The 22,777-nt window shown below is 46.9% G+C and overlaps 1 protein-coding gene across 3 annotated transcripts in view; it reads right to left on the reverse strand.

Moving 5' to 3' along the window:
• Positions 1–17,372, reverse strand: part of PSEN1 (presenilin 1) — a 57,489-nt gene extending 40,117 nt beyond the window's left edge. The window contains exons 1-2 of one of the 3 annotated variants that reach the window (XM_066608362.1): positions 17,284–17,372; positions 9,177–9,290 (exon numbers count right to left, since the gene is read on the reverse strand). The gene's annotated coding sequence lies outside the window, so the exon portion shown is untranslated. Of the gene's footprint in view, positions 1–9,176; positions 9,291–9,503; positions 9,680–17,246 lie in introns of those variants that run through there. The other 2 variants (XM_066608361.1, XM_066608364.1) reach the window with 2 other exon arrangements.
• Between the last annotated feature and the right edge of the window lie 5,405 nt (positions 17,373–22,777).

Below are 22,777 nucleotides of genomic sequence, written 5' to 3' on the forward strand. Positions count from 1 at the left end.
GCCATTAAGATATTCAGCACTCTAAACTGAAGCTAGACGCACACTGAATTTCTTATGTCAGTGGAAAATCAGTCAAAATTTTCTGATATGTCATACAAACAAGTGAGATGATCACACAAGTGATATTTTTACTCTTGGATCACCGCTGCCACCAATTCCATAGTGAATGGGCTCAATAGGTTGTTTACCCCTTTAAAGACATCGCCCTTTTATCCTTTTATCCCCCCCCCCCCTTTTCACTTTTTCCTCCCCCTTTTTCCAAAAGTAGTACCTCTTATTTATCCATCGACGTCGCTGTATGAGGGCTTGTTATTTGCGGAACGAGTTGTATTTTTCAATGGTGCTATTTAACGTACCATATAATGTGCTGAAAAACTTTTAAAAAATTCTAAGTGGAGTAAAATACAAAAAAGAAAAAAAACATTTAAATTCTGCAATCTTTGGCTGCGCCTTGTTTCTACAGCACACAAACTGCAACCCCTCCCCCCCAAAATGACATTTTATAACTTTATTCTGCGTCAGTACGATTACTACGATAACAAACTTAGTTTTCTTTTTTTTTTGCTGTACTACTTTTTTTTGCAAAGATATTTAATTTTTTTCTACAGCCATCTATTGACTGCCATAACTTTTATTTTTTCATCGATATAGTTATGCAAGGGCTCATTTTTTTGCAGGTCGTCCGGTAGTTTGCATTGGTACCATTCGATTTTTATTGCATTTTTTCTTGGAAACAGGGTGACCAAAAAAAAAAAAAAAAAAAGCGCATTTCTGGCTTTTTTTCTAATGACATTCATCATGTGGAGTAAATAATGCGTTATTTTGCTAGATAAGACTTTTATGGATGCAGTGATACTAAATGTGTATTTCTCATTTGGACTCTTATTACAAATATGGCAAATAAAATATTTTTCCCCCAGTCGTCTCCACGACAGCACCAATGAGATTGCCTCCTCCTGGTAGGACAGGAACATACTGAGAGGTTAAAAGCTCCCCCCCTTCCCCACTTTCCTCAGTGTCTTCCTGTCCTGCCAGGAGGCAGGATCTATGAGAGGAGCTGGTGGAGAAGCCAGCGAAAGCATACAGGCGGATCGGAAGGCAGTGGCTCACCCTGTCATCCCTTCGCAGCCAGACGACTCCCGGGACGCCACATCAGGGTGGTAACCCCCGGGCCAGGTTCCTCCCGCGGCGGCCCATGGGGGGTTCAAAGCGGAAGCCTCAGTCCCCCTCGTCCTCCGGCAGAAATTACAGCGCGGCGCTCCAGGAAGCCCTTTGACGGCAGGGGGCGGGGCGCCGCATCTCACGTCCAGCGCGATGACGTCATCGCGTCTGCATTAGGAGCGGAGGGGGCGGGGCTTAGCGCAGGAGCGCGAAAATTCAAATAGGAACCTGAGAGAAGCCAGAACACCAGCATCACAGGTCGCAGGGTGTCTGCAGCACTGGTATAAAGAGGAGTGCTCCAGCCCCAGAGACAGCTGAAACCTCAGCCTCAGCGGCCGTAAGTAGCCAGTGCGGCAAAAATACAATGCAATATCCAGTATGTTGTGTATGGAAAAATTGCATGTTTACCCGCAAAAATGCTTTGTTTGTCAGGGGGATAAAAAAAGACATCCCCCCCAGAACAAAACTGCGAAAGTGCGTGGAATGCGGGACGAGACTGCCAGCCACGTACCAGAGGCCTCTATGCAAGGCATGCGTGGCTAGGCTAGTCAGAGAGGAATCGGGGGGATTCCTGGATGACGTTAGAAAGCTGGTGAAGGAAGAGGTTCAATCAGCTCTAACGTCACTGCCGGCACCGCCAGCGAAACGCCAAAGAAAGACGTATGTTCCCGAGGAGTCTTCTGATTCCGAGAACTCCATCGGATCAGAGCAAGAGGAGCAGGCGGCCGAAGAGTCCTCAGAGGAGGAGGACTACAGGAAATATTTGTTCCATCAAGATGAGTTGACGGAACTAATTAAATCAGTTAGGGCTACGTTAAAAATAGAACAGCCCAGAGAGCCGCGGACCCGACAGGATGAGATATTCAGTGGACTTGGGGAGAGGCGCAAACATACCTTCCCGGTCCACAAAAACATCTCTAAAATAATTCAGAGAGTGGAGTAAACCAGACGCAGGTTCCTACTCCGCTCGAGGCGTAAAAAGGAGATACCCCCTGGAGGAGGAAGCTTGCGCAAGCTGGGACGGAATACCTAAGGTAGACGTCCCGGTGGCCAAGGTAGCCAAGAGGACGACTCTGCCCTTTGAGGATGCCGCACAGCTAAAAGACCCCATGGATCGCAAGGCAGAGGGACTCCTAAAGAAATCATGGGAGGCAGCGGCAAACATCCTTAGGCCAGGGATCGCAGCCACTTGCGTGGCGCGGACCCTGGGGGTATGGTTAGAGCAGCTGGAACTACATCTGACCAACAAAACGCCGAGGGATCAGATCCTTAACTCCCTTCCCATCCTGCGCATGGCCACTAACTTCCTAGCGGACGCCGCGGCCGAGACCGTCAAACTCTCAGCAAAAGCCACAGCCCGCGCTAACTCAGCCAGAAGGGTGTTATGGCTGAGGTCTTGGTCAGGCGACCTGGCCTCGAAAAACAAATTGTGTGCCCTCCCATTCTACGGCCAATTTCTATTCGGACCGGACCTAGATAAAATTCTAGAGAAGGCGGCCGACAGGAAAAAAGGGTTCCCTGAGGAAAAACCACAGAGAGTGAAGACCTTTCCCCGGGCCCCAATGCAGCAGCCCGAGGCCTACCGAGGCAAGGGCAAGACAGGCCGCTGGAGTTACCCCAAGGGGGGCAGAGGAAGGAATATCCTCTTCAACCCCCATCAGGGGGAGCCGAAGCAAAGACCCTGACGCCATCCCCGTAGGGGCAAGGCTGGGGAGCTTTGTGGACCAATGGGCCGCAATCTGCGGGGGCCCATGGATCCCAAAGATCCTACAGCACGGATACCAGATAGAGCTGGTATCCATCCCCAGAAGGAAATTTATTACCACGCGAGCCCCAAAAAAACAGCTACATTTACTAGGGCAAAGCATGCGCGACTTGCAGCGGTTAAACGCAATATCTCCCGTACCGCGAAACGAGGAAACCCAGGGCTATTACTCCAGGCTCTTTTTAGTAAAAAAACCCGGCGGGAAACACCGGACGATAATAAACCTGAAAGACCTGAACACCTGCGTCCGATACAGGAGATTCAAAATGGAAACCATCTCCTCGACAATAAAGTTGATCCCCAGAGGAGCCTACATGGCGTCCATCGATCTGAAAGACGCGTATTTTCACATCCCGATCCACAAAGATTCACAGAAATACCTGCGGTTCGCAGTGGACATGGGCGGAAGAACAGAGCACCACCAGTTCAGATGCCTGCCCTTCGGGATATCCTCAGCTCCCAGAATCTTTACCAAGATTATGGCGGAGGTAGCCGCCCACCTGAGAGAAAAATCGATCCTAGTAGTACCGTACCTGGACGATATTCTATTAATAGCAGAGTCCAAAAAACTCCTAACCAAACATCTGGAGACAGTGCTACAACTTCTCCAATCATTGGGATGGATCATAAACTGGGAAAAATCCAGCCTAGATCCCGGCAAGCAGAAGACGTTTCTGGGAATATCTCTCGACTCAGAATCGCAATGCTCCTACCTACCCGAGGAGAGAATACAAAAAATCCGCAGAATAGTCAAAACCTTCCTACGAAGACGATTCTGCACAATTCGGGAGGCAATGTCTCTTCTGGGGAGCTTGACATCATGCATCCCAGGAGTAGCATGGGCCCAGGCCCACACCAGAGCCCTACAGGCCGTAGTCCTATCCTCGTGGGACAAAAGGCAGTCCTCGCTAGGGGCAAGGATGTACATCCCAAACAGGGCAAAAACATCCCTGCGTTGGTGGACATCCCCAGAGAACCTGCGGAGAGGGGTTCACTGGCTACAAAACCCAGCCATCCACATCACAACAGACGCAAGCGCCTGTGGATGGGGAGCGCATGTGGGGAACCAATTCTTTCAGGGTCCCTGGCCTCAGAGGATAAAAGAACAATCCTCAAATTTCAGAGAACTACAGGCAGTTTGGCAGGTTCTACAGCAGTTGGGCAACTCGCTACAGAACCATCACATAAAAATACTGTCAGACAATGTCACCGCGGTCGCTCACATACGACACCAAGGGGGCACAAGATCTCCCCCACTGCAAAGCATCGCACAGAAAATCTTTCACTGGGCGGAGGGCCGGATCCTCTCGATCACGGCAACCCACTTAAAGGGGACACTAAATGGAAAAGCAGACTTCCTCAGCAGGAAGCAGATAGACCCAGGAGAGTGGTCCCTCTCCCCAGAGGCATTCAGAATCTTAACCAACCGGTGGGGGACCCCACAGTTGGACCTCTTCGCAACCAGGGAGAACACAAAAGTAGGCAACTTTTTCTCCCTCCGGCCAGGAGATCGTCCGATAGCGGTAGACGCCCTGGGCCAGGACTGGGGACAAGGACTGGCCTATGCCTTTCCTCCCATACCACTAATCCCCAGGGTTTTACAGCACTTCAGAACCCAGGGATGCACGCTAATCCTAGTGACCCCCTTCTGGCCAAAAAGAAGCTGGTTCGGTCTTCTGACAACACTGAGCGTCCAGGACCCAGTCACCTTGCCTACCTGGACGGATCTTCTATCGCAGGGGCCACTGAACCACCCCGGCCTAGACAAACTCCATTTAACGGCATGGCTCTTGAGGAATCCTCGCTAAGAAAGAAAGGATTCTCAGAGAAAGTAGTAGAAACCCTAATGTCCAGTAGGAAAAAGACGACCCACCTGATCTACCAGAAGGTCTGGAGAAAGTTTTCCTCATGGAGACAGGGAAGGGATCGCGGGGATTCTATCCCCGACACTCCGCTAATCTTAGAATTCCTGCAGGAGGGCTTAGAGATGGGCCTCTCCCCGAGCACCCTAAAAGTCCAAGTTTCAGCCCTTAGCGCTATCTGCGACACAAAATTCGCAGACGATAGATGGGTCCACAGGTTCCTAACAGCAGCAGCTAGATTACGCCCTAGGCCCATAAACCTGTTCCCAGACTGGAACCTTAATTGGGTTCTAGGGGCCATGACAGCGGTACCATTCGAACCGATCAAAGCGCTACCTATAAGAATGCTGACAATCAAGACCATCTTCCTAGTAGCCATTACATCCGCAAGACGGGTTAGCGAACTACAGGCCTTGTCCATCCGCCACCCGTTTATGAAAATTACAGACACCAAACTAATATTTAAAACAGACCCGGCCTTTATGCCGAAAGTAGTGTCAGATTTTCATAGGTCCCAGGATATAATAATCCCCTCATTCTTCAGCCACCCAAAAAACGAGGAGGAAAGAACCCTAAGCTGCCTGGACGTTAGGAGAGCAGTCCTAACCTACATAGATACAACGAGCCACTGGAGGCGGGACGACAACCTGTTCGTCCAGTTCAGTGGCCCAAATAAGGGTAGCAAAGCAGCGAAAAGTTCCATAGCCAGGTGGATCCGCCTGGCCATCATAGAATCCTATAAAGCCCTCGGGAAGGAGATCCCGTTAGCGCTTAAAGCCCATTCCACAAGGGCAGTAGCGTCCTCATGGGCCGAACACAGTTCAGCCTCGGTCGAGCAAATTTGCAAGGCCGCAGTCTGGAAAAAACCCCACACGTTTACTAAACACTATAGGGTAAAAGTGCAGCAGGACGAGGACATGGCCTTCGGCCGCAAAGTCCTCTCGGCAGCGATCCCACCCTAATAAACTTTAGTTGGTACGTCTCATTGGTGCTGTCGTGGAGACGACTGGGGGAAAAAGTGGATTATACCCACCTGATAATCAGGTTTCCAGTAGTCTCCACGACAGCACCCGTACCTTTCCCGCCCTAGAAAAATAAAATAATAAATTTAAAAATTAAAAAACCCCGGTTAGGGGAAAAAATTTAAGTTTAGCTCCTGCCCCGGCAATTCGTTAGAATCCACTGAGGAAAGTGGGGAAGGGGGGGAGCTTTTAACCTCTCAGTATGTTCCTGTCCTACCAGGAGGAGGCAATCTCATTGGTGCTGTCGTGGAGACTACTGGAAACCCGATTATCAGGTGGGTATAATCCACTTTTTTTACTTTTTCAAAAAATAAAAATAATAATTGGTAAAAAACATTATTGATCTTATTTTTTTACTTTCTTTTATTAGTCCCTAGAGGGGACAACAACTTGTGATGCTTTGATCATTTCATGCAGTATGATGTAATGCCATAGTCTAACTGTACGTCCTATAGCATTACCTTTGGCACTGATCAGACTTCTGATACTGAATTCTAACAACATTTTAAAGCAAACCTGTCATGTCCAATATGCACCATAAACCAAAGTTAGGAAAGCAGCAAAGCCAGACTCCTACTGTACATTGATGAAGGGCAAATGCCCTGAAACAGCTGTCTGTACATGGAGTCTGGCTTTGCTTTTAATTCCCAGTCATTGTCACAAGGCTTGTATAAAAGAGTCTAACTTTGGCTTGAAGGAATGCTGCCTTCCAATAGATGGCACTGTGGAGGTTTTATTCCATCTCATTTATTTGCATATTACCCAGAGGAGCGTGCATGGCCATTTGAGTCTCCTCACTCACTGTCTAGGTGCTCTCCATAAACAGAAAAGATAGCGTTTCTGACCCCCGTCCCAGGCCTCTCCCTAGCAAAGCCAGACTCCTACTGTACACTGATGAAGGGCAAATACCCTGAAACAGCTGTCTGTACATGGAGTCTGGCTTTGCTTTTAATTCCCAGTCATTGTTACAAGGCTTGTATATAGTCTAATTTTGGCTTGAAGGAATGCTGCCTTCTATTAGGTGGCGGTGTGGAGGTATTATTCCATCTCTCTTATACACTCAAACACACTTAAGGCAACCAACCAAGGGCTTCATTAGTTGCATCCGATGTAGTTGAAATAAAGCTACTCAAATACATGGACTGGCTAGGGCTTTACTGACTAATGTTTAACGGCAAGTTAGAAATATGGTCAAGTCAGGGGAGTGGTCAAAAAAGGTAAAGTGAAGCTACCTACATGGGCGAGCATGATATAGGGTCGCGAAACTCGGACAGATATCGTGCAATTTACCCGCGGATGCAGGGCATTTATCAGGCAAAACTGCCTTGCATCAATGAAGTTCCGCTCCTCTAACACGAGTTTCAGGGCGCCTTCTCACTGGCGATAAAATCGCGCGATTTCTCAGTGCTGCGAGAAAATGCAAAATTATGAGGCGAATGGTTTCCAATGGCTCACTTCACATGTGCGATGTTTTAGCACTTGTGATGCAGTGTGAAAACAAATTCGTAGCATGTCCATTATTTTCACAATCTCACCCATTGTTTCCAATGATCTTCTGCTGCAGCTGTGACAGCAACAGCAGGGGATTCCTTCATTCCCACGGGCAGTCCCCTCATCACTAAAGACCATGTCACAGCTGCAGCAGGGGATCACAATCTTCTCCCATTGCTTTCAAACGGGACCAATGCAGGTGCCCCATTAAAAGCAAAGTGATAAAGGGAAAACGCCTCGGATCCAAGGGTTTTAGAAGGTTTTTGAGAGCAATATCGGGGCGGGAATCACGGCCCAATATCGCTCTCACTAGTGTACAGGAGCCCTCACACACAACTGAGTAATATGGGTCCGTGTGCCTTTTTGAAATGTACAACACACAGATGGAAAAAACAAAGTGTTCCTGAGGCCTTAGAAAAAAAGTTGGTACCATATTATCCAGTAGAGTAAACCAAGTAATCTTGTAGATATGATAGCTTTTAAATGTAACTCCTAACAGCGCCCAGACATAATAAAGCAATAGGTAATGGCAGCAGCACTCACGTATACCAGTCTGTGGCAGAGTGGTGGAGATTTGATCTGGAACCCAAATGATGCAGTGAACAAGAATTGAGCACCGACAGCATAAAGTGGCGCAATAAAATCCCAGGCGGGACTCCTTTCTTTCATCCACATAAGTTCACCAGTTGTTAACCGCGACGTTTCGGCTCACAATGAGCCTTTGCTGATGTCTTCTATTAAGCACTGGAGTAAACATCCACAGTCCACAGGAGAACGAGTAAATCTCTGTGTAAACACTCTTTTACGCCCTGGGTGAGAAGGGGCTCCCATGAATAGGCACACACTTACGTTCTATGGATGGTGTGAGCTCAGAAGCTGGACTCCTGCTGCAACAACGGGGATCTGTGAGATCAACTAGCCCTGCAATCAAGGTTGATTGCAGCATGTATAAGTTATATAGAGGGAGGGTGCTCCCTCTATGACATAATCAGCATGTAATCGCAAAGGGCAAATGGTTTGCCATGGTCTGCGATCACTATGAAATAAAAAAATATATTAGTTTGTGCATAAAAAAAAAATATATAAAATATATAAAAGTTGTGTGAATGAGACCTAAAGTTGAAAGAATCTAGAGAGTTCCTGGTATCTTTTGTATGACAAACTCCCTTTACATGGGACGAATGTCAGGGAAACGCTGCCCGACACTCGTCCCCGCATGTACTTGCTCCCATGCTGGGGCGGCTGGAGAAGATTTCACTCCTCGCTCTCCCCCGCCCCTTTCCATTCACTTAACACAGTGGCCGTTCTGTAAGGTTTACACTGAAGGTTATCGTTCAGGATTTTATGCAGCCTAACCAATGATCCTGAACTTGAACTAGGATTCAGTGTAAACAGCAGCCGTTCAGTACTGAACATCTGCTGTGTTGAGTGAATGGGGAGGGGCGGGGGAGAGCAAGTAGTAAAATCTCCTCCAGCCGCCCCGCTGCGAGCCAGCGATACTAGCTCTTATGCAACAGCAAGGAAGTATGTGCGGGGATGAGGGTCGGGCATCATTTGCCCTATAGTCGTGTAAATAGGGTTCAGGCTAAAGACTCCTTCACATAGCTGTATTTTCATGCCGTGTGCTGTTTATTCCATACAGAATAGATGGCCTTGTAACTGCTTAAGAGGCCATTTACACAAATTAATAGTCTGTGAAAAGGCAAAAGGGAAAAAAATGATATATATAAATTTTTTTCTCCCTTTGTCTTTTCACACAGAGCTGATAGAGGAAGAAGAGGAGAATAGGACTTGCAATGTGCAGGGTTGTTGGCAGAACAGCTGTGCGAATTCAGCCTTAAATTGTTGAAGTTACTGAGAAGTAATGTTACTTACAGCTTTTAGTAAAGAATTCAGTGGTTCCCTTTCGGGTTTTCCCTCCCAGATGTTTATGTTCGGCTGCACGTCATTACAGCAAGAAGCCTCTCAAGGAATTCGAGTAGAGCAATTCTAAAAGACATAACAGTACAAGTATTAACAACCAACACAAAATACAGAAAACTAGAATAGTCATCCTATTAAGCTAGAAGTCTCTATAGCCCCAGTATATGAGGCTCCTTCCATACAGCACAGTCTGGGCCGTGTACCCATTGCCAATCTACAAGATAGTCGCCCATTGACTTGGCCTTTACCCAGTACAGGAGGATGAGTGATGGCTTGTACCTGTTGGCAGTAGATCCCCATTCACACGTGAAGATGTGTTGCTGAAAAGGATCTTGTGCTGCATGAAAAATACAATCACTTGCTGAACGGGCATTTGTCTCTCATCAGGTGATCAGCGGCGCATTTTCACAAACTGATGGTCAGCCAAACAAATGTTCTTACATTCTTGTCCGATCTTAGTGTAAAGGCTCTCAAATACATTATACCTTGTCTTCCAGAAGCATATATACAACTGGGCGTATACACAACTATTGTACATTATAAAGATGACAGCTTCATATTGCAAAACACACACAAGCTGAGACTTGTGAACATTTCAAGAGCAGCAATGATATATATAATGATACTGTGTTGATGGTTTACTGTTTGTCCACATTCTCTATAGGCATTAGCCGACGCTGTATGCAGGTATAAATGCACACAAAGGCAGATGTAGCAGAGTACAGTGTGGCAATTGATTCTTTTATATTATGTGATAGGACAAGTGGTATTATATTAGTGTGGGTTCAACATCAGGGCTATGGATTCAGAGTTAGGGGGCCTGCAGATGGCCGGGTTGGATCCCACAGTGCCAGGCCGATGACCCCCGCATGCCTGTCTGCAGTCTTCATAATCCGTACTGCAGATGCACCAGGCGGCGCACATCCACAGTACAGATTATGCCAAGCCACACCCAGGCTATGATGCGGAACCTGTTCAATGGAAGCCGTCCACACAGAATCTGCCTAGGAATACAGCATGCTGCTATTTTTCTCCACAAGCGGAAAATGGTGATTGACTTCCACTCGTGGGCAGGAAAAAGACCGCTTTTCCATTGCATGCTATGGCAGGTATTTGCTGTAGAATCCAGAGGCGGACGCCGGCTCCGGATTCTACAATGCAAATCCGGCCGTGTGCAGGCGGCCTAAGAGTCCCATTTTGGTGGAGTCGGTAGACATGTATCGGCTTATAAAAATACACATACATATTATATATAAATATGGTATAATTAATTCAATGCAGAATTGGTTGCATATTTCCTTTCATAGGAATTTAGTCAAGTTTTGTCTTCTGAAATCGTATTCCAATAAATACATTTTATGTTCCATCCAAATAGATTATTTTATCATAATGGGGATGAAACGCCAGATGTTACTATTTTAATACAGTAAGTTTATCACTTAAACTATGAGTCCTGTATGAAGGGGTCGGAGTCTGGGGAAATTGAGGAGTCTGAGGTTTGACTTACTGACTTCACAGCCCTGCTGGTAACACCAAAAATTATTAGCCGCCCCTTTCACTCAACCTGTGGAGTTAAATGAGCCGTGGCTGAACATATGCAGTCTTTACTAAACTAGTCCATCAGAGCTATGCAACCACCGAGCAATTTCGCATCGGATCTTTGCACATGCTGTACGTTTGCAGTGGCTAGATTTAAGCCTCATTTCTACCAACAATTATCGCTCAAACGATGTCTTTTGAGCGATAATCGTTGCGTGTAATTGCTACCATTGTTTACTTTTCGGCCGAACAATGATTTTTAGTTGAGCTTAAAATCCATAGTTCGACCAGAGAGCTGATAGCTGGGACGGCATGTTGTGATTCTCCATGGGAGCGCTGATAACATTATATTCAGCTGCAGTCCCATGGCAGAACAAAAGAGTTGTATGCAGAGAACAGACCACCTGCTGTTCTCTGCATACAGCTTAGGGAGGCTCATTTACATGCAAATGAAGGTAATAAGATGCTAATGGGCATTAGTGCCAATTAGCAGCTTATGCAAAATGATCGCTCAAACTGTCATTCTCTATCTTTTGAACGAATTTTGAACGATCATCTTTGCTTGTAAATGGGGCTTTAGTTTCACATTCATGGCCAGCCGTACTTGCAGTCGCAAGTTAAGTAAGAGATGACACACTTTGATAAGATAGCTTGCCATGCCAATTCTAGCTCTGTTAAGGCCCTTTAGGCCGGTGGCACATGAACAGGTCAGATTCTGCATGCAGGAACCAGCAGCGGAATCTGGCCCCGTCCCTTGCCTGCGTCTGCCTGTACCAGTTAAAATCTGTATTGCAGATGGACTTCGCAAGCTGCAAAGTACAACGTTTTTGTTAAATTCTTCTTTTTCCAGCACCGTCGCAAGGCAATGACGCGTGTACCTGTGACCTATCCGCAATATCAATTGCGGACGGGCCGCGAGTGAGACAGCTTCCACTGACTTCAATGGAAGCCGTCTGTGCAGAATCCACACAAAAATAGAACATGCTGCAATTTTTTCCCTCCGCTCGCAGAAAGAGCAATTTGATTCCGCGTAGCATGTTCAGAACAGTATTTGCTCTGGATCCACGGATTCCGCAATACAAATGCGTTCACGTGCCACCGGCCTCACGCAGAATGATCATAGTTCACAAACTCGTTTAAACTAGCAAAAATATACAATAATTGTTCCATGTAAACACGGCTAGTGATAGAACGATACATTTGTTTAGCGGCAGTGTTCATTTTGTGCAGACATAAAAATGATCGTTAGCTCATTTGCTAATTGTTCAGTTCTAACACTGATAATTCACTGGTGCAGCGAACTGAACGATCCTGGAAAAGAAAAAAAAAAAAGATTTCTCTTTACTCGTTCGCTCAGACAGGCAGATTAGACGCAAACCGGGACAAAGCTTGCTCAGGCGAACGATACTGTTCCATGTAAAAGCACTTTTAGGCTCTATCCGGACTGTGTTTAGGGCATCTGATTACATTGTAAAATACTCCCAGTGCATGCAACTATATGCCACATAATTACACCAACTAAATCACCATGATACAAAACCCTATACCTTGCTTTGTACTTTTCTGCTATGTCTATAGGGGCTTGCCACATTCGGAGTACGCACCAGGAGCATTTACAGTGTGTATAGACCCTTAGGCCCAATGTCCGCAGGCGGATTTGATTTGCGGAATCCATATGGGAGATCCGCAGATCAAGCCACCCATAGAGTGTCCGCAAATCAAATATAGTATGTGGATTTGTTTTGCGGACCGTTTGGTCTGGAAAATAAAATCGCAGAATGCTCCATTTTTGTGCGGTTTCCACACGGACGGCTTTCATTGAAGTCAACAAAAGCTGTCCGACCCGTGGCCCGTCCACAGCTGACGCTGCAGACAGCCACGGATACCGAGGGAAAGCAGGAGATTTGATAAAAAAAAAATCTGTACTGTGCATGTCTGATGGCGAGCTGTGCGGACCATCCGCAGTACAGATGTCCCGGATGAAGAAAGGTCCGCGTGGATGCCACCTCCTGCCCATACAGGTACAGAGGGTCCTCGGCCATGGGCAGGGTGGGATTCTGCTGCGGGTACCCACATGCGGAATCTGACCTGGCCGTGGACATGAGGCCTTACATCTCCTACAAGATGTTTCTGGATGGGACAAGCATCCTTCTATGCCACAATCTGTACATGGCTGGTGGCAGTAAAGGGGTAAATGGCAACTTTCAGTCCGGGGGAAGGGATATAAGATTTGCTGCTCCCTAATTCACAGCATATACAGAACTTCCAGGGAGTTGGCCAGCAGTGTCTCTATGCAAGGCCCCGGAGCAGGGCTGATAAATACTCTTACCTATAATAGCACATGCCCATCTACAGTCATATGATTTATCTGCTCTAACTTAGAAGACCGTGCTGACCCGGTCATGGTGTGGCTTCAGCGCACTGAGCATAAACACTGCCTTAAAGAGCCCATAGAAGGGTTGTTCGGGACGTAGGGTATTTTCCTAGCGATGACTTAATCCTCAGGATAGGTCATCAATAGATGATCGGTTGAGGTTCACCACTCAAGGATGTCTTCTGATTACCTGATTCGCTGCACCGCCATCAGTGTGACAGCGCAGGAAGCAGACTGCGCCGTCCACACTGCAGTGGCCTGGTTGGATAGTGCAGGCGCAGATGCTACTAAATTCAATAGGAGGAGGATAGGTCATCAATAGAAAAAAAACCCTTGAGGTCCTGGATAAACACCAGACAAATGCTTATCATAGACATGGTGAGCTGATTACAAGTATATTCCCACAATGCATAAAATGGTGCAGATTGTCTGCAATGGAAAATCTGCATCACTTCCGTGTCAAAATCCACACCATTGGCGCGGATTGTAGTCCAGATCCACAACCGATTTCACCTCTCCTGTTGAAAGAGTGAAATCAGCGGCACCAAAATCAGTGTCAAAATCTCCAGCAATGGTGCATATTTTGACGCGCAAATGCTGTGGATTTTCCGTTGCAGACAATCTGCACTATTTTCCGCTATGCGGTTACGTGACCTAGGGGTGAGTCCTCATGGGGCGAATGTGCCGCAGAGCCACATGGAAAATCCACAGCAGTTACAGTAGCAGCAAAGTGAATCAGACTTATATCTTGTTCTCACGCTGCGGAAAAATCTGCTATGGGAATGAACATAACATGCAGAACTTCACAACAGGTGAAATACTACAGCGGAGGTTTGGTGAGAAGGTCACCTCCTCAAATGAGGGGCTAGCTCCACCAACAAATTCAGCATAAAAAAACCCACACAAAACGGCGCGGGTTTTGAAGTGGATTTTGCGCAGCGAATCTGCTATGGAATGTCCACTGCAGACACTGCACAGCAGATCATTCCCGTGTGTACGTACCCTTATGGCTCCTTCACAAACCATATATACGCTCTGTTTTGTGCGTGTAATACAGAATCCCCATTGACTTGCATTGGGGTATGCAGATATGAGTTTTTCATGCATACATTTAAAGAAAAAAGTTATTAAAAATAAAGTTGCAGAACGTCCTATTTTTGTCCGTAGTGCGGATTGAAATAGCCCATTGAAGACAGTCCATAAGATCGCATAACTGCGCAGTCAATATGCACGATACAGACATATTTACGCATGAAATCATTGGACCCGCTTGTGTTTCCTTGCGCGTGTGAAAAACGTTAATATACGGGCAAAATGAGCCAGATACACGAGGAATACACAGTGTTCTGGTCCGTGAATAGACAACATTGTCACGAACCAATTCTGTGCACGCCCGTGTGAACGAGCCCTTCATGCTTGAGGTGCAACAAAAAATATTCTAAAAACTCCTAAGGATATGAATTGGACAAAAAAATTAGAGGAGTGCAGTAAAGGTCTAAGGGCATTGGCCAACGCTGCGCCCTGCGGCACACAAGCACGAAATTAAAGTGAAAAAGCAGAATAAGTAATAGAACGAGCCTCAGTGACAAAGTCCACAACAACAAGCGCTCCCTGGATATTCAGATGAGTTACTAATGATCTTGTCCATCAGCTCTTGTGCCTGTATGAGGACTCAGCTCTACATTCCAAGATTACCTCCTCGGACCCGCCTCTACACACCCATAAAGAAACATCCATCTGCTACACCCGATACAAATGGTTGCCACCTCCTACCCAGCATGCCGTGACCATCCCCACAACGTCTCCCACCAATAAGTATATACACTGTAAATTACTGTAAGCCCACCCATATAAGAGTAGCTCTCCATTCCGGCACACAGACAGGGGTCCCGAGTGACCTCTATGCCATCCGTGTGCCCCAACAGGCAATACAGTCTTATGACCGATCCAGATGGATCCCCTCAACTTCAGATGGTCTGGCCAAATTTTCTCTTGGCACAGAGTAGCTTGCTATGTAGTTCTGGTATTCAATTGAAACTTGAGAAAGAACTAATACAAATGTGAGCAGACGTTTGACTCCTACATAGGTGGCAACTGACTACTACACACCATATCAACCAAAGCGGCTTGTGCCCAACAATACCCAGCATATGACGGTAACATTACCAATGCTACCAAGTAACAGCACACCAAAACCATTCTGGCGACTGTTCGTCTTCTATAAACCATAATCTAAACAAAAAGGGCGCCTGGACATGGACGGGACTTTTTATTTCGTGGGATGCGGTCAAATCCAGTAATTGGATTTCCCAAGACAAAATAAACATCAAGAAGCGACAGGTCAGTTGTTTAATCCACGTCAAAGCGGCTATCCAGTTACCAGACAACATCCCTTTAATAGAACTGCCTATACTTGTCCTCCTGGGATGCCGCGCTGAAGTCCCGCCATTTGTTGTGACAGCTGACCTCACCGGAACTCACATGACCAATGCTGCCAATCAGATGCTTTAGCGGGACCGCTCATTCTCCTGGCATCAGAGCTCATATCCCGAGTGCCATGATGCCAGGAGTTCGGTAACAGGACGCTGCAGCGGGCACCTGAGTTCCACTGAGAGCCGCTGTCACAAAAACCACGAGGAGCGCAGCAGGACTGCAGCGCTGGGGATGCAAGGATGGTGGTTTTTACTGTTAGTGCAGACAGATCTATTAAAGGGATGTTGTCCGGTAACCGAAATATGGCTAGTGAACACCGCCTTAGGGCTCATTCACACAGGCCGATGCAAGTGTCGACCTACATTCTCGGGCACAACACAAGGACACATCTGTGTACCGTCCCGTACCCGTGGGCACGGACTACAATCGGACATGCCACCATTTTTTCTTCTTCACATGTTCATGTGGGGGGAAAAAAACCAAACACGACCCAATTGGCTATAGCAAGTCCACATGTTGGCCATCAAATACACGGATGGGATGCGAGCCCTTAGCGCACGGAGTAATTGTGCGGGTTGGCTGTTTATACGGGTGAACTGTTGGCGCGCCATTTCTTCATATTCTCTGGGAGGACGACGAAACTATCAGTTTTATACTAAACAATTAGAGTACGAGCCAATGAGGATTTTCACACTTGCGTGAAATGAACGCTAAGCGAATGAATTATCATCCGTTGTTGGCGGCGTTTACACGGAGCGATTAGCGTTTAAATTGGAATAAATCAGATTTTTTTTTTTGTTTTACGGTAATCGTTGCGTGTACACGAGCCCCCGGTATGCCCACGCCGGGCGGATTTACTGCGGAAAGTTAATCTGCGTTATTTTGCCGCAAAGCCACATCTTGGTGGAGTCACGGCCTGCCCAGTCCGCCGCTGCGGTTACGGGTCTGTACAACACACCACCCATGGCAGTGACGATTCGGGGAGGATGTATGCAGATATGTTACTAGTGTCCCCGCCTACACAGCCGTGGCAATAACAGCAATTTGTTGGGGATTTTGACTTCCGCCATTGGAGAAAACCCACAGCGTGAGGCGACTTGCTGCAGACGGCCGCGGTCAGCTTACACTGCGCACATTTTGGTTTGTCCGTCAATGTTGGTTTTTTTCTGCCCACAAATATGCAGCAGGATATACACTGAATATCCACCAAATGTGAAGAGAGCCCTGATATACCACGGGGGTACAGCGCCTAATATACCCGCGCCGCGGCCGCCTCTTGTGTTAGTATGACTGGACCAAACGCCAAGCAGAGTATTATCAGTTGCCCATAGCAACCGGACTGCGCCACACCGTCCTCCAGGCACAAGCGGCCATGTGGGTGGGTTGCCACGGGCAACCACTTTGCTTCACCTTTGGGTGCTGAGAAGTCACACCTCTGCCAACCTGCAATGCCAGGGACAGCCATGTCTGCCACACTGTACAGGTGACTGTAGGGGGCACCAACAGGCTGTCATGTGTAGGAGCAGCAGCCCCCATCCCTAGGGCTCGCCGGCGGGGACGCGCTGTTTCCGGTGGCCGGGCGGCTGCTGAGACAATACTGAGGGGCGCTAGGAGCATGGAGGCGCCATGTGCTCCCCCCGTGTTCCTAGCCTGCCGGCCCGGGGTCACACACTCACCTCCCGCTTCCCGCACTGTCCAAACACCCAGCTTTACCGGTAATAGACTCCCTTTAACGACTGCGGGGATCTCTAATCAGGTGTCTCTGTGTCCAGCGCACACATCCGGGTCATGCTCCGCCCACAGATACGTCACACGTCCGATTTGGCGCGCCATCTTGGGAGGGGAAGCTGTAGGAAGCGCGGACTACCTCAGGAATTGTGAATCAGAACCATTGAGGTTGCTGGAATTGCTCCACAGTGCCAAACTTGAGTGTAATATAGATATGTGCCCTCAGGAATGGTAGTAGGGTAGCTCCTCTTTCTCACGTCCATGCTGGTGACTGATAGCAGCTGCTCTGCTTCTTCACTGTACAGTCACACATGGCAGGTTTGCTGCATTATTGCTGCAGGTGCTTTTCTATACATTCTTGAAAAGAAGCCTGTCACCTTAATCTGACCTCATAACCCAATATTGGCCGATAGCTTCAGAGAGTAGACACTTTGGTAAACGATAAAGGTGACGCTGGATTCCTTATATCAGTGCACATATAACAGTATATTGAGTTACTAGGCCAAATTAAGGGGATAGACTTCATTTAAAGGGACTACGTTATGGTGCTGTTAGGGGAGGTGACAGGGAGCTGGGTGATGTATTTTCTATACTTGCTCATTGAAGTCGTTGGGCGACACAAAAATCTGACTTTTTAGGTTCCAGTCACATGATCTCCCATAGCCTTATATGGTAGAGCGCACACACAGGAATCTGGAAGACAGTCAGATTTTCGTGTGCTGCACAATGTTCACCGAGTGACAACACTGGATCACGGGGGCAGGTGACTATAAATAAAAAGCTTACCTCAAAAATAAAGAAGTTTCTCAATACCAGTTTACAGCACTTTCCTTCTGACTCTAATCAAGCTCCAGGGTCTCTACAAAGATTGTCATATTCCTGGCGACACTTAGGGTGTCTTCATAGTACCTTACCTTGGCCACTTCATCAAAACTACTTGAGAAGTAGTTCTGGATCACATTCAGAAGACAATCTGATGCAATGCTGCAGTTGCTGACCAAAATGGTCGCCAATGCGTCCAAGTTTTGGCAGATAGCAACAAGGGTTTTCATTCTGGTTAGCATTTAGGATTGGGCTGTTCACACTGCATCCGCTGTGACTGGTAAAAGAAAAAAAAACACGCAGCCATGAGTGGCCAAATAGAAATCAATAGGGTTTTAGGACTGCATATTAAGTGTATGAAAAATACACGTGTAATACGCAGTGACAATACGCCTGTGTGAGTGATCCCTTATGGTTGGGACAAGGAGCTTTGAATGTGGCATTTGAGGGGAATCTATTGGCAACTGCCTCTCAGACAAGACCTGCTCCTTCAAAATAGGTCCTTCCATACTTATCTGAACCGCCTTCAGAAAAGGGGGAAAAGTTGTTCAACCAAGTTCCCCTTGAGGTAGTTGTCTCCACTCTTCTGTCATCTTGCAGACCTTCCACTAACAGGGTGTAACAGAAAATGGTGAATATTTGCTGACTGGTCTAAGAAGAGAGATTTGTCTCCTAAACAGACCACTCTTTCTTAAGCTGGAGTTTTATGCAAGACTAAAGTTCAGTACCCTGCATGTAAACCTCTTGGCTCGCAGTGCCTTCCTAGACTTTAAGTTTTCAAATGCCTACCTAGTAAGAAGGTTCTTCAAGAGATTGTACTTATTAAGACCAAACATTAGAGCCCTTGCTTCTGTCTAGTACCTAGCCCTGGTTCTAAAGAGTCTAAATTCAGTGCTCTTTGAACCATTAGATTTGGTGTCTCTAAAGTGCCTTCCCTGGAAAACCATTTTCCTCCATCCCATGGCCTAGTAAAGCTGGGCAGACAGCTTCAAGAAGTTTCTGTTGTTGATCCCTAACTGAAAGTTCTGCTGGATTCTCCTTGCATCAAAACTTTCCTGTTAAAGCAGGATGTGATCCTACCCTACTTTCCAGAATTCTAGAAGAAAAAAACAGATGCTACATTTGTTGGATGCGATAACTACCATGTATATTTATCTAGATTGTTCTCAGCAAGAGCAACCAAGTAATCTTGTAGATATGAGACCTTTTAATGGCTAACAAAAATACATGATGTACGGGTTCTTTCTTAGGTTTAGGGTGCATTCACACGAACGTATATCGTCTCGGTTTTCACGCCGAGCCGATATACGTCATCCTCATCTGCGGGGGGGGGGGGGGGATGGACGAGGCAGGAGCAGGAACTGAGCTCCCGCCCCCTCTCTGCCTCCTCTCCGCCCCTTTGCACTATTTGCAATGGGGAGAAGTGGGACAGGGGCGGGGCTAATTCTCAGAACTTAGCCCCGCCCATGTCCCGACTCCTTTGATTGCAAATAGTGCAGAGGGGCGAAGAGGGGGTGGAGAGGAGGCAGAGAGGAGGCGGGAGCTCAGTTCCTGCTCCTGGCTCTTCCATCCTCCCCCCCGCCTGCAGATGAGGACGATGTATATCGGCTCGGCTTGAAAACCGAGCCGATATATGTTCATGTGAATCAAGCCTTAAAGAGTAGAGAAAGACGCCAGAGGAAGAACCCTACAATGGTTCAAAAGCTCGCTATAACATCATGTATTTTTGTTAGCCATTAAAAGGTATATCTACAAGATTACTTGGTTTCTTTTACTGAGAACAATTACATATTGCTCTACTGGTTAACACCATACCAAACGTTTTTCATTTTATCTATCTAGACTGACCAAAGAGACTTTAGTGCTTATGAGAGACTCAAGCTTTCTGTATCCAAGAATTGTCAAGTGGCTAGCAAAACCTTGATCACTAGATGGATGAAAGCAGTTATTCTGGAATGTTACAAGCTTCAGGCGCTTCCTGACCCAAGGAACTTCATGCTCACTACACAAGATACACTGCAATCTGTTGGGCTCAGCCAGAAAAAATACCTCTATGTTTTATCTAATAAAACTTCTCTCACTGGATAGAGTAGACGGATAGGTGTTGGCTGATGAAACCTCAGAGCTCTCAAAAAAAAATTTTTTTTTGAAGAGGAGAACCAAAACGGAGACCTTCAAAATCTGTAGTGGAGATCCTTCAGAAGGAGGACTTAAGAGAAAAGCTGGATTGCAAAGATGCTTACTCACATGTGTAAATCCACAAGAGTCACAGAATTCTTCAGGATGGCTCACATTAAGGGTGGACGCTCACTGGTGATTTTTTCTTTCTTGCGCTGCAAGAGCACGAGAAAACTCTTGCAGCGCAAGAAAGACCCCGGTATAGAACTGGCATATCGCTAGTGGTTGCAATGGGACCAGCGGCGGCAGCGTTAGCCCCATTAAAAACATAGGGAGAATGCCGGGGACTTCTGCCACAGCTGTGACAGCTGTGGCAGGAGTTTCCTTGATCCCCGCGGGGACCGCGGGGATGAAGGAATCCTCTGCCACAGCTGTGACAGAAGTCCACGGCATTCTATCCCATTGCTTTCAATGGGATCGGCACTGCTGCTGATCCCATTGAAAGCACTGCTTTGTCAAGCCCCGCGGTATGATTATTGGTGAAGGGCTTGAAATATAAGCCCTTCCCCGATAATCAGCAAAAAGTGTAAAAAAAAATTTTAAAAAATTACTCACCTCTCCAGCGCTCAGACGTGTCCTCCTGCTGGCTCCCCTGCACTGCTATTAAGCTCTTTCAGCAGGCGGGGATTTAAAAATCCCCACCTCCTGAAAGGGCTGTGCAGATTGGCTGAGGGCTCAGCCAAAAGCAGCTACTGCTTAGCTATTGGCTGAGCGCTCAGCCAATCACACATAGCCCTTAGCTATTCATTCATGAATAGCAATATCTTAGCTATTCATGAATGAATAGCTAAGGGCTATGTGCCATTGGCTGAGCGCTCAGCCAATAGCTAAGCAGTAGCTGCTATTGGCTGAGCCCTCAGCCAATCTGCACAGCCCTTTCAGGAGGTGGGGATTTTTAAATCCCCGCCTGCTGAAAGAGCTTAATAGCAGTGCAGGGGAGCCAGCAGGAGGACGTGTCTGAGCGCCGGAGAGGTGAGTAATTTTTTTAAAATTTTTTTACACTTTTTGCTGATTATCGGGGAAGGGCTTATAATTCAAGCCCTTCCCTGATAATCTTACTGCGGGGCTTGGCAGAAACCATTGCTTTCAATGGGATCGGCAGCAGTGCCGATCTCATTGAAAGCAATGGGATAGCATGCCGGGGACTTCTGCCACAGCTGTCACAGCTGTGGCAGAGGATTCCTTCAACCCCGCGGTCCCCGCGGGGATGTAGGAAACTCCTGCCACAGCTATCACAGCTGTCACCGCTGTGGCAGAAGTCCCCGGCCTTCTCCATCTCTTTTCAATAGGGTTAGCGCTGCCGCCGCTGGCCCCATTGAAAAGACTGGCGATATGCCGGGTTTTTTTTCTCGCACTGCGCTGCGAGACTTTAACTTTACTCTTGCAGCACAGTGGAGAAAAAAAACGCCAATGGGTGTCCACCCTAAGGATGGTCAAATATTTCATCTTCATTATGCAACTCTGCCATTGACCCCGTCTTTTGCCCTTCATGTACTCATCAAAACAGTGGTAGTATTGGCTGATTTTCTGCAAACCAAGGGTGTTTTTATACCTTACCAGGACTATTGGTTCATCAAGAGAGTTTGCAAAAAGGCTCTTCGTACATATCCAGATGACCTGGTAGACTGTTCTACTAGCCTATCTGGGCATGAAGTGCTAATTTTCTCTAGTTTTAGCTCACCAGATGGCTGGTGAAAATCCTGAGTGCAGCAGCTGCAGAATATGTTGGCTGTGTTGTGTAAACAGCACATGCTGCTGTTGCAGTCTCAAAGATGGTGCCCTGTAAACGTCTGGTTTCCAGCTAGTACCACACTATGCATTTACAAGTGCAGTTATGTAGTTCAAGCCAGTGCCTCAGGATCTTCACACCTACAGAGAGCCACTGGGGCTTCCTGGAAAGTGTTTGGTGAGGTACCTTTTCAGTTCATTTGTAAGACTGTATACTGGGCCTCAGCTTGTATCTTCTTAAAACACTACTGTAACTTTGTATTACAATGTATGTAAATGCTGTTTAACGTCTTGATTTATGGAAAAAAGGATACAATAAAAAGAGTTAAGAAAAACAAAACAAAAAACACTACTGTTTGTATATCCTTTCTTCTAAGATTCCAGCTTTTCGCATGAGCTTTGAGTAAGGCACCCTGCCTCCAACTGGAGTGCCTTCTCATAGTACACCATGGTGCTATCTTTTCACTGGTAAATGACACACATGTACCCATGCCCCTTCTGTAAAAACAAGATTTTTGGAGTTACCGTAAAATCTTTTTCTCGGCTCATTCATGGGGGCGGAGTGTGGTGGGGGTGTGGAGGGGGGACACAGCTGAAGACCATGGGTATAGCTACTACCACTAAGAGGTAAACACTAAGCAGAAAAAGTGGTAGCTTCTCCTAATAGCCCTACCGCTCCTGCTGGCAACAAGCTAATCAGTTTGTATGCAAGCAGTACAAGTAGCCAAGTAGGACACAAAAAAAAATTGTC

The sequence above is a fragment of the Eleutherodactylus coqui genome, chromosome 6 (assembly GCF_035609145.1).
Source record: "Eleutherodactylus coqui strain aEleCoq1 chromosome 6, aEleCoq1.hap1, whole genome shotgun sequence".
Taxonomy (NCBI): domain Eukaryota; kingdom Metazoa; phylum Chordata; class Amphibia; order Anura; family Eleutherodactylidae; genus Eleutherodactylus; species Eleutherodactylus coqui.